General features: G+C 36.3%; 1 protein-coding gene across 2 annotated transcripts in view; it reads right to left on the bottom strand.

The window, feature by feature from the left end:
• Positions 1-12,694, bottom strand: part of fam120a (family with sequence similarity 120 member A) — an 89,297-nt gene that overhangs the window by 46,196 nt on the left and 30,407 nt on the right. The window lies entirely within an intron of this gene.

The raw sequence follows: 12,694 nt of genomic DNA, 5'->3' as shown, positions 1-12,694 counted from the left end.
GGGAAGAGCAATTTAGGAGTTTGCAAAGTGGATAAAAATCAATGGCCTGGCTTGAGCAGACCCAATAAATAAATGAGATTTACCTATATGTTGACTCATCCATTCAACTTTTTCAATGGGACAGCTCTATCTGAGTCTAACAGGATTTCAAACCAATGATTTAAAACACGTTTGCTACCTAGTGCTTTAAAAATTCTTTAAAATGAGACCTGAATACAAAGCAAGCTATTTCTTACTTTAAAGTGATTTAAAGACTACAATGAAAAATATGTTAAGGCTATGATTGTTCAGGAAAATGGCACAAAATGTTGTATGATATACTTGTAATCCTATTTTTTCTGGTAGTAGACCCAAGGTTTATCCAGTCAGCAATAGATGCTAGAATCCAGGGCATGTTATCTGGCATTTTATGTATGACTACAGCACAAATCGTATGAGTGATCATATATACTCTTATTTTGGGACCTATAGCAAACATGAAATGTTCAATGCATTCATTTTCAGAATTATGAACATTAATAATCAAACAAAATGGTTATTTTATCTCATAGAAATGCTGCTTTATTCGCTACATACCAAGCTGACTTCTGGATACTTGCAGCTTGATCCAATGAATTTATCCAGTAGCGAAGGTCTAACTTTGTTCAATGAGACTTGTTTGCAAGTTAATTGTGTGTAAGAATTTAGCTGAATACAACTAACCAGATCCTAACCAGATTCTGCAGGTTATTAGGGCTATATAATCAAGGATTTCAGTTTCTATTAGACTGCACAGATCTTAGATAGTTGCAAATGAATATTTAAACTGTTATACTATTAGGCAGTATGCTTTAGCCTGCAAATATATTAACTTTACAATGAGAAGCAATATTGGGGCTTTGTTTTGTGAAGATAACTATAACACTATGGGTATTTAGTAAAAGTTAATATTTTAGGGATCAAACGGGGGAAAAGACACGTTTGACATTTATCAATATGTTTTAAAGCCAAACACATGCCTTAGAATGACAGAGTTGGAAATGATTTTTCCCATTTTGCATATAATCCCAACATCCCATCTATGGATACCTGCTAGCAATTCTATGCACACTTGTTATTGAGATTAATTGAGCTTACTTTTAAGTGTACAAAGGATTATAGCTTGGCACGTTCAGAAAAGTTTAAGTAAAAACGTTCTCTAAGTTGCAGAAATGTCTTTCCAGATACAAAACCGCAATTCTCAAAAAAGCCCATGAATCAAAATGCCCAGAACAAGGTTCTATAAAACAGACAAGCACTAAACATTTTTGAACTGTCACCATGATCATATTTGAGGCTTCTTTTCAATGATCCTATATAATGTGTAATAGTTGGAGAATGGAGAAAGTTCCTTTTCTGACATAGTACTTACACTTAAGAAGGCTTGCCTAAATGTAGCTTGTCAGTGACAAAAAGAAATCTTTTTATTTTGTTATTGTTTGTATTTTATTAGCTTGGATTTTCATTTCTATGATATATTTCTATTAAATCTGGTGTTAATTGCCTTGAAAAAAAGTATTTTCTCATCAGGATGTATGCCATTATTAAGGAAGAACAAGGTAGCCTTCAAAATTTCAGAAGTTTGAATTTGTCTTTTAACTATTTCAATCACCTAATATCATCCATTTCACATACATTTTCCTGGAAATTTATTATTGATTTCAGTGAATTCTTTCTAAAGAAGAATGTTAAGCTTCAAATTATGACTGAAACCTCTCTTTGTTGGTGTTATCTCTCCAATTAAGTTCTAGAAATATACCTAGCAGTCCTTGGATCAGTGGGTCTCCACCTGTAGGTCCCCAGATTTTATGGCCTACAGCTCCCAGAAATCCCAGCCCGTTTACCAGCTGTTAGGATTTCTAGAAGTTGAAGGCCAAAACATCTGGGGACCCACAGATTGAGAACCCCTGCCTCAGATGAATCCTGATTTTGTTTATGATTTAAAGGAAACAAATAATCTTTTTGGTAATATCTATAATCTTGAAAATTAACAAACTAAGACTGAAAAATTGATCAAAATCAGATTTTTTTTAAAAAAAGTCACAGTTTGGTGATTTCTAGTGTGATCAAAATTCTTAATTATGAATTTTGATCACACTAGGTATTACATAAAGGCTGATGACTCTGCAATCATCAGTTCGGATTTGTGAAACAAAAAGACAGGCATATTAAAAATATATAATACATTTTTACATTCCTATCCTGAGAAGTGTTTAAGACAGTTGCCTAAAGTATTCTAGAGCAGGGGTTCCCAAACTGTGTTCCGCAGAATCCTTGGGTTCCATAAAAGCACTATATGGGTTCTGCGAAAAATATTAACAATCAAATTTCAAACAGATTCTAAAATAAAACCATACGCACCCAACTTTTTGATTTAATAGCTATTTTGTACTACAGCTATTGCTATCAGACATGTAGTTACTGGCTTCACATTTCAACATTTTATTTGCCATCTGAATAAGTGGTTTAGACATGGTCGATTTTTCACATTGATTCAACATTTCTTTTTCTTTTCTTTCTTGTACACCTTTTGAGATGTAAGTTTACATCTGGGATATTGGTAGATTGTTCATAAAATATCAACACTGAAATTTACTCCAAAACTAGATAATATATAGGAAATTGGGAGTATGTGAATTAGTGTAAAATGATACAGAATATGTATTTTGATTAAACAAATCCGGGATTGAATCAGAGTTCTATGGAAAATAAGGGTTCCATGGCCAAAAAGTATGGGGACCACTGTTCTAGAAGAAATGTTCCTAAACATTGAAGACTAGAGTCAAAAGTCTGGCTGGCATAATTTCCAGAAGCTTAGTTAAATTCCGTTAAAATTGGAGAATTAGACAGCGCTCCAGAAATGGTTGGACTGCCAATTCCACAATTGCTGACATGAGACCCACCCCCAATTTAAACTCGGTCATCTTATATTCCAGGGGCACAGAACCAGGCAACATACTACAACTGATGTAATAAATCCCCATTGTCTTAGCCCTAATCTGTAAAAGCCAGACCAAATGAAAACATCTTACAATGCTTCCGAAAGGTCCGTGGGCTTTAGCAAGTCTCCAAGGGAAGAAAGCTCCATAATTGGCTGAGTTGCCACCAAGAATGCCTCTCTCTGCATTCCTGTCATATGGATTCTGCACAGAGATAGTATAGTGAGGTGAGAGCTGAAGATTAATTGAACAAATTCTAACATGACATGGGGAATGTGGCACTCTTCATGATAGACCCAAGACATTTTGAAAGCTTTGTAGGCCAGGCTTACAATCCAACTTAGGATTGAGAAATAAAGAAGCAAGTGCAATTGAATGCACTAGAATAAATGTGCTTCAAATGTCAAGCAACCATTAAAGTATAGGCTGCTGGCCTTTGCACCAAGTGCACTGATTTCAGTAGCAGGTCTACAGAGTCAAGAGCCATGGTTGAATAGACCACATGCTTTGCCTACCAAACACACAGGATCACTTTCCAGCACCTCTAAGCGAGAGGACCTTATTTGAAAAGTGCTGGAAAGGTGCCTCCCAAAGACTTTGGAAAGTTATTGTCAGTGCAAATAAGTAATTTAAAATTACATTCAGAATGTTAAACCCCAAAACATTCAAATTTTGGACACGGACAGACTATTGTACATTATCCCCATGGCTAAAATCTACGGAGAGGAGTGGTACTAGAACTTTTTTGGACTTTCAACAGAAAACTATCCTAATAGGGAACATCAGACAAGAGTTTGTGTTGAAAGACAAAGCATCACATCTAATTCATATTAAAACTGAATCCATTTTTAAAAAATCTATTAGTGAGGCTAACAAACAAGAGTTAAAATATATTGACCAAGTCTCATCTTTTCTCATACAAGGGATCTAGATAACAGTATCCGGAAAATATTCATGATTGGGTCTAGTATATATGTACTGCAAGATGGATGACATAAGAAAATAATAGGTCTATAAATTCCCTAACTCCATCCCTATGTGATTTGTCTTTATATGCAAATGATAGCAAAATGAATCCCACACTCGCAAACTGTTTTTCTAAACCCAGATTAAACCAATGTTGACATAAGCTTTTCCAACAATATGCACTATGTTTTAGAGACCACATTTTTCAAAAATCCTGTAAGAGAAATTCCATATGGTAGATTTACTTTAAGGTTTGGCTTACACACAGACTATCAGGATCTTGTTGCATGGCTACGTCACCAACAGGATGGCAACTGCATCTTAAGAAATTATTATTCATACCACAATATGAGATCAGAAATCACCTGAAGAGGGACAAATATTTTCAAAAGTATATATAACTACAAGGAATGTTAATGTTATATCATCATATGCAACAACCTTTTAGCAAATCAGTGGAGGGAACATAGTTTGTGTACATATGTGTATGTGCACAGAAGACACATATGCAGTCTGACTGGGATAAGTCATTAGTTTGAAGCAACATGCCAACAAGATAGTTTTAAAAAATAAAGAACAAAAATAATCACTAGCACACAACCCAAATAATGTGACTTTAGCTGTACATACAATGACTTGCAACACAGAACAATGCTTACACAACTCACAGCCCTACTAGCAATCTGCTACCATGTGATTTAATGAAACAATGTTTAGATTTTTATTGGGGATTATCATTTCTGTAGCATAATGGATAAGAGAAAAAGTCATTATGCAAGACAGTGTAAATACAGCATGCAAACCATGGCCAAGAGTAACCCTTTTGGCCTTACTTTCTGCTGGAAAAAAAAGTTCAGCAAAACATTTACTCCGATACACATAGACATAGACATAGTAGGCATTTGCCATCATCTGACGACCTATGGCGACCCCATGAATTTCATACGGGTTTCCTTAGGAAAGAAATGTTCAGGTGATTTTTCTAGTTCCTTCCTTTGAAACACAGCCTACGGCATGTGGTATTTGATAGCTGTCTCCCATCCAAGTACAACTGGAACCATATTAGAACTGAAAAAAGCCAGCAGGGACTTTGGAAATCATCTATCCAAATTACTGTTCACTGAAGTCTCCAAAACACAGGAAGTAGCTAACATTTATTGTTAGACCAAGTTATGTCTAGATCTTCTCCAATAGCATACAGTTTTGAGATCACATTGCCTTTACTTGATGAGAAAACAATCCATTTTATTTTCCAGTGTCATCCACCTACCGTGTTTCCCCGAAAATAAGACCTCCCCAAAGAATAAGACCTAGCAGGGGTTTGGGGGGATTGCCAAATATAAGGCCTCCCCTGAAAGTAAGACCTAGCAACTAAGGCTGCAGCAGAGTTCCATTGGGAAGCATGGCTGCAGGGCTAAAGCAGCACTCATACACACACCGGAGGGAGGGAGGGAGGGAAATTGCTTGCTTTCTGTGCCTCCCTCCCTCCCTGGCTGGCCTTGCCTTGCCTGTCCCCCAGCCGCGGCTTGAAAAACCTTCTGTGGCTGCTGCTGCGCTGCCGTTTCTTCCTTCGGAGACAAGGCCATGCTGGCCATGCTCCCTTGCTTCCCAGAGGCTTCTGATTGGCTCCTGGAGCCCGGGCAAGGGAGGGTGGGAGGGAAGGAAGAGGGCTTTTCACTCGTCCCCAAGGCTTCTGCTCCTTAAAGGGATTCTCCTCTCATCCTTATTCCTATCCTATGCCATGAAACTGATTATTTTATACTATTATTCTATTGCCATATTATTATCATCATATTCTGTTACTATTATTATATCCCATTATTATATTATCCTAATAATATATTTTAAATCATTATATTATATTTTTCTATTATTATTATTATATCCTTATATTATTATTCTATTATTATTCTATTATATTTTCATATTATTATATTATTATTCTGTTATTATTAAATTCCATTTTATATTACCCTATTAATATATTTTATATCATTATATTCTATACTATTATTCTATTATATTATCATATTATTATTTTATTATTATTAACATATTCTGTTATTATTATTATATTCCATTTTATATTATCCTATTAATATATTTTATATCATTCTATTCCATTCTATTATTCTATTATATTATTCTATTATTATTATATTATTATGCTATTCTGTTATTATATCCCATTATTATATTATCTTATTAATACCATATTATTATCATATTCTGTTATTATTATATCCTATATTATATTATCTCATTAATATATTGTATATCATTATATTATTATTATATTATCATATTATTATTATAGTATATTATATTATTCATCATTCATGACTACATTGAAACTAGAATAGAGAGAAATCAGCATGGAAACCTTGTGAAACCTAAATTGCAAGAGGTACCATAGATTGTTGTACATGTAAATAATGGTAGTAACAAGAAATTCTTGATAGGATTCATAGTTCGTCTGGTTATGCTGGTTTATGATGACAACTACTTTACAGTATATAATAAATGTTCATTTTGTTGTTCAACAATAAATGTGAGCTCTTCTTCATGGAAAAATAAGACATCCCCTGAAAATAAGACCTAGTGCATCTTTGGGAGCAAAAATTAATATAAGACCCTGTCTTATTTTCGGGGAAACAGGGTAGCACTCCTTTGGATATACCTAAATATTTATCTCATCCCAAACTTCTTAGCCACTACAGTAATTGTCTGATTCCCTAAACATCACAATATTTATTCCTTAAGGTTAAATTAAACCCCTAGGCTACTTCCACTTGAGTAGTGAAAAATATGTTTGCTTAGTGGTTTTGTCCACCTAGGTATTTAAGACAAAGCATCCCTATATTTATTTCTATCACACTGGCATTTATTTCTACAAATTATATCACTGGTACACTTTTATTTCAAACTATGGATATCAGCATCACCCACAGCAGTGGTCTACAGACCAATCTTAGTGAGTCGTCAGCTGCCAGTTCCCAGTGAGTATTCAGGAATGAAAAAAACGAGATGTACTCAATAGACATAAAAATAGTGTACTGATCCCTAGCATGTTAGGAAAATGAAGTTCACCCTGTATCAAATAACATGAGAGAAGTACTGTTGTACAATATTAGACCACTATAAATACTGGTCCTATTTTCCTTATATTAGATCTTTTTATGGGAATGAATGTTTTATATCCCCCTGACGCCATAGAGGACAAGAGGAGACAAGATCATTTCCTTTGTTTTACTGATAATGGGGGCAGGGGTCTTTTGCCTGTACTGTTTGACTTGCATAAACTATCAAAAGGAGAGTTCAGTTGTTTCTTACAGTTTAATACTGTGCAGCTTAATTTTAAAAGGACAAATAAACATAAATTCATTTTGTAATTATTTTCCAAGTAATTTGCATTTTTAACATACGAAACACAATAATCCCAAGCCAAACAAAGTTACAGATGACACATTTTGTCTCTCAGAATAAGAAAGTGACATTTAAACTGTAAGGGATGCTAGAATTGCATTTTCTTCCAATTTTCCAAAACATTTCAGGTTCTTTTGGAGGGGGAAAAATTCCAGCTTAAAATGTTTTCCCCCATGCTAGGAATATTTCTGGAAACTTTACATATGTATGGAAATTCCTTTCTTGGGACTTCTAATAACCAATTTGGTCTTTATTTTAATAGCTAGTGTTAGAAAATACCTTCAACGAAGCCACCAGGGGGCACCTCACGAAGCCAATGGAGAGGAATTATTTTTTATCAATTTCAGGAAAGAGATAAAATATAAAGGGCCCTGAATTTTAAAATCTGCACTACAGACATGATTTTTAGGGCACCAGAAACAAATAATCTCAAGAGAAAAAAAGGTGAAAATCTGTGTGAGGCAAGCTTCATCTCAATTAAAGTAACAAACCTGTTATACATATTCTCCCAATTACTCTTTTACTTAGCCTCACTGTGCCTAGGAGGAAATCAATGTTGTGAAAGAACAGGACTCCCTTTCAGGATCTGCCAACAGGTTTTGCTTTAGAAAAAAAAGTACCACAACTTTCCAGAGCTTCTCTAGCTTTGTTGCATTACGTAATGGCCAGGGCCATGAAATTAATTTGTCTCTCACTCCACTGTCTTCCACATGTTGCCATGAATGTTTGCAAAAAGAAGCAAACACATCAGTGGATCTTCCCCAAAATCTGGAGCCCCATTCACATAGGGAATCTGTTCATGTCCATGTCAACATAGGACAGAGCACAGCCCAATTCTTTAACCAACTCATGGAAGGGGTAGTGCAGCATATATAGGCACACATCAGTTAACAACGCTTCTGACAAAGACGTCTGGGTTCTTTTGCAAATTGTTCCTGCACCCAAACTTCCTGGTATTTAGCAGCACTGACATCAGAAGGAGGATGAGGGAAGACAGAGAAATACAGACTTGGTTTGCTTTAACATTCCCAGGCAAACAAGGCAATAAAACTTGATCTGGGAAAGAAAATGAGATTCTATGGCTACCAACCTTACTGTAGCCGTATGTGTAAAGGCAAGATCATCAGTAGCTGCATCCAGGCTCCTCTGCTGAGCATGCATGGATAGCGAACAAAAAGGACCACTAAGATTTGAAGCTTTAATGTGGCCTCTGTAAGGTTCAAACTGCTCTGGGAGGCTTATGCAGAGCTCACTTGACTATGTTTTATTTCACACTGCTAGTTCTGAATAAAAACATGTTGAACCCCTCAGAGCACTCGATCGCGCAGCAGGTTAAACTGAGCTGCTGAACTTGCTTACTGAAAGATCAGCGGTTTGAATCTGGGGAGCGGGATGAGCTCCTGCTGTTAGCCCCAGTTTCTGCCAACCTAACAGTTCGAAAACATGCAAATGTGAGTAGATAAATAAGTACCGCACCGGTGGGAAGGTTACAGCACTCCATGCACTTATGCCAGCCACATGACCTTGGAGGTGTCTACGGACAAAGCCGGCTCTTTGACTTAAAAATGCAGATGACTACCAACCCCCAGAGTTCGACTCAACTAGACTTAAAGTCAGGGGAAAACCCTTACCCTGAATGCCTCAACTTCTTTATCCCTATTCTATGCTATTTCTGCCTCAGTTACTAAATTTTATGTTAAAAAGTAATGCCCAAGAACACACTAGTACATTAACTTTGAGTGTTCCTGTAATTAAAGTGATATCATTCTTTTAAAGAGAGGTCCGTGTAGCTTTCTTAATCAGGGTATTTCATTGCACTGTAAAAATGCTCCTTTTGGGGAAGGCTTCTGGATCATTTTACTGCCACTGATGCTGTTTTGCACATTTGCTAGATGTTCTCTCATTGTTATTTTCATTTTTGAGCTATTCTGTAGCATACTTTCCTCTGTGGCTTACTTCCATGTTATTTTATGTTATTGTCAAATTCTTTGAATTCTTTCAGAGGTCAATAGGAATTTAAAAAATTAAATGCATGAATAAAAATCACAGGACCCCTTTTAAGTCTGTTAAAATGAAGCTTCTCCAATCCCATCTGTTAGAATCAGAGCTGACTTCTATTTAAAATGCAAAAAACATTAAACCATATCTGATAACACACACTAGTCAATTTAAATTTCAGCTACATTTATTTGCATTACAACTCATATTAACACTTGGGTATGCTGGATAGTGCTTGAAGAACTATACTCCAAAACAACTTGGTGAACTGAGGTTGGGAAAGGTTTAGACTAAAATCTCTTGAGGACAGGAGGCCTACTTTCAAATCTCAGGTAAATTAATAGAAATGAAGGAAAGATGACAATACATGCTGAATGCCAATAGACCATATTATAATCTCTGGCATGTTCATTTAAAAGAATCAGGTAAACAGAGAAGTGAAAAGATCAACTGTCCATTATGCACAAAGCAGTTTTCTGTGATTCTAAGTCTTCCTGTAAGGACAAATTTGTTGGAGTGGGGTCATTCACTATCTGTAAATTAAAAGGAGTACCACAAAAACATTGCTATTTATTTGCTTCATGCCTTAAGTTAAGAGAATGTGGATGAAAGTTCAGCAGAGCAGTACAATATCTGAACAGTAAATGCTTCAGAAGGCTAACCCTGAAGCCTCAGATAGCAGCATAAATTTTATATGCAAAAATCTCCAAACATAAAACAAATCAGTAGATAAACGACACAAAAATAGTTTTAAAATAGTTTTCCTGTGCCATTCGGGTGTAGGAGGAGAACGAATATGAAATTCAAGAACAAAAATATTACCTGAAAAGCAAAGCAACAGTAGAGACCATTCAGAAAACTAGATGGCAAGGCAACCACTATTCACCCTGAAGAAAGGAATTCTCTGTAGAAAACAGCCTACTGTAAAGGCTGCATTTTAAACAGCTTAGTGTGTCTGTAAAATGGTTTAGTTGCTACAACGTGAAGCCAAAGGCTAAAGGAAAAGGCTAGTTGCTGTTAATAATTATAGTTGTCAACATTTTAATCTTTTATGATCACCAGAAAATTGCCTCATGTGGGACACAAGAAATACAAACCTCTAAAAGCAGTTTTATTAAGAAGCTTGCAAAGTTATTATGGAGAATCAAAACTTAAAAACCAGTGTTTTAAGCAGCTGTATTTCCCTTCCTATATTGAATGCTGCCAGATAATTGTTTGATAGTTTGCACACTAAAAAGTTTTTAAAGAACCAATTATTTTTGTCACCTGTATCTGTGCTACAACTGCATACCCTGATGCAAGCAATCGTCTTGCCCAGTTTAACCTCTACCCACAGCTCACTTTATTGCAGGGGTGGGCAATTTGTGGTCTTCTGGACTACAGAATCCATCATCATCCTCCACCACTTACTATGCTGGCTACAGCAATAATCAGTACCTGGAGGGCCACAAGTCTCTCTATCTCAGCAGCATAATCCAATGATTTTTTATATTTTCTATGTGGAGAATTCTAACACCCTACTATTTCCACTAATCACATAGTTACTTACATAAATAACTAACTTGAGTGTGAAACGTAAGTAGTTCTTATGATGTGATTGTTTGGCTCTTCAAGCTGTATTAATAAAATCATAGAAGTTCCACAACAACCATAACATTTAGCTTCCCTAAATAGACTTAATCAGTTAGTCAGGAGGCCTGCCTTTAGCCCTCTGGCTGTGTCCGTGTGCTTACTTATAGGGCTAAACTTAGGTCAGGGGCTTGAGGGTACACGATGAATGGAAATGCCAATAGAGTCCAATTCCCAATGATAGCATCTCAACTTATACAGCTTCCTTGTGGCTATCAAGTGAATGTTGCTACAAGATCCTATCTAGGCCATTGTGCTTAGTTCGCAAGATTCTGGGAAGATACTGGATACAAAGCAAATGGTGGGGGGAGGGAGACATTTATGTATGTGCCTGCCCAGCTTACCTGTCTTTTTCCAAAGAAGCTGAGTCTCAGATTCAGTATCACCTAATTATATTACATTTCTGAAATTTGCTGATTGTTTGGTGGAAAGAAACACTTGTCAGACTTGAGATAAGTGTGAAGAACATCTGTTTCCGTAAATACCACATCTAAAAGAAGCAAGAGCCATAACTACCAATTAGACTGGACAAGCTAACTGAACCACAGTGGTTGAATGCATTCATCTTCAGTTGGATCTCCACATTTTTAATCTATTTTTTCAGCAATAGAGGCAGTCCCCAAGTTACAAAGAAGAAAGGTTCTGTAGGTCTGTTCTTAAGTTGAATTTGTATGTAAAACTGAACAGGTCCATTTTTAAGTGTAACTCCTGCCAAATCTATCTATCTACATCTATATCTATAAGCTTTGAATAACATAGGGGAAGGTAAAACCCCTGTGGTGTTTGTTTTGCTCCCTGTGCCCCTGTTCAGAATATTTTGCTTCACTTTCTGTCCCTGTGATAATTGGATTTTTCGGCTTATTGTGGAAGCAATGATTGGTGATAAATCTTTGGTTGAGACACCATGATAACTCTTTCAGGACTGAATATTCCTTCCTAGGGGTACATTTCTCTAATTTCCTGTTGTCTCACTCCCATTCTTAACTATGAGTCATTTGTAAGTTGGGTGTTTGTACTTCAGGGACTGCATGCGTAAGTATTATTATACAACTAGCTGTGCCCGGCAACGCGTTGCTGTGGCGAAGTATGGTGGTATGGGAAATAAAATATTGAGGAGTTGTTGGTAGTTAAGGTAAACGGTAAAGGTTTTTCTCTGACATTAAGTACAGTCATGTGTGACTCTGGGGGTTGGTGCTCATGTGTATTTTTTAGTTGAAGAGCTGGCGTTGTCCTAGACTCCTGGAAGGTCATGTGGAATGAGTGCATGGAGCGCCGTTACCTTCTCACCAGAGGAGTACCTATTCATCTACTATAGTTTGCATGTTTTTGAACTTTAGGGTTGGGAGAAGCTGGGGCTAATAGTGGGGGTCTGTCCGCTTCCCCAATTCAAACGTGCGACCTTTCGGTCCAGAAGTTCAGAAGCTCAGTGTTTTAACACGCTGCACCATGAGGGGATATTAATTCCTAAAAGTTGTGAATGTACAATATTTCTTATTGATTTTTTTTTGTTTATTGGCGGGAAGTACAGTAGAGTCTCACTTATCCAACATAAACGGGCTGGCAGAATGTTGGATAAGCAAATATGTTGGATAATAAGGAGGGATTAAGGAAAAGCCTATTAAACAACAAATTAGGTTATGATTTTACAAATTAAGCACCGAAACATCATGTTGTACAACCAATTTGACAGAAAAAGTAGTTACAAGTAATTACAATGT

This window comes from Anolis carolinensis, chromosome 2, assembly GCF_035594765.1.
Source record: "Anolis carolinensis isolate JA03-04 chromosome 2, rAnoCar3.1.pri, whole genome shotgun sequence".
NCBI classification, from domain to species: domain Eukaryota; kingdom Metazoa; phylum Chordata; class Lepidosauria; order Squamata; family Dactyloidae; genus Anolis; species Anolis carolinensis.
The sequence above is the reverse complement of the archived record's forward strand: the minus strand, read 5'-3'. Positions and strand labels throughout refer to the sequence as shown.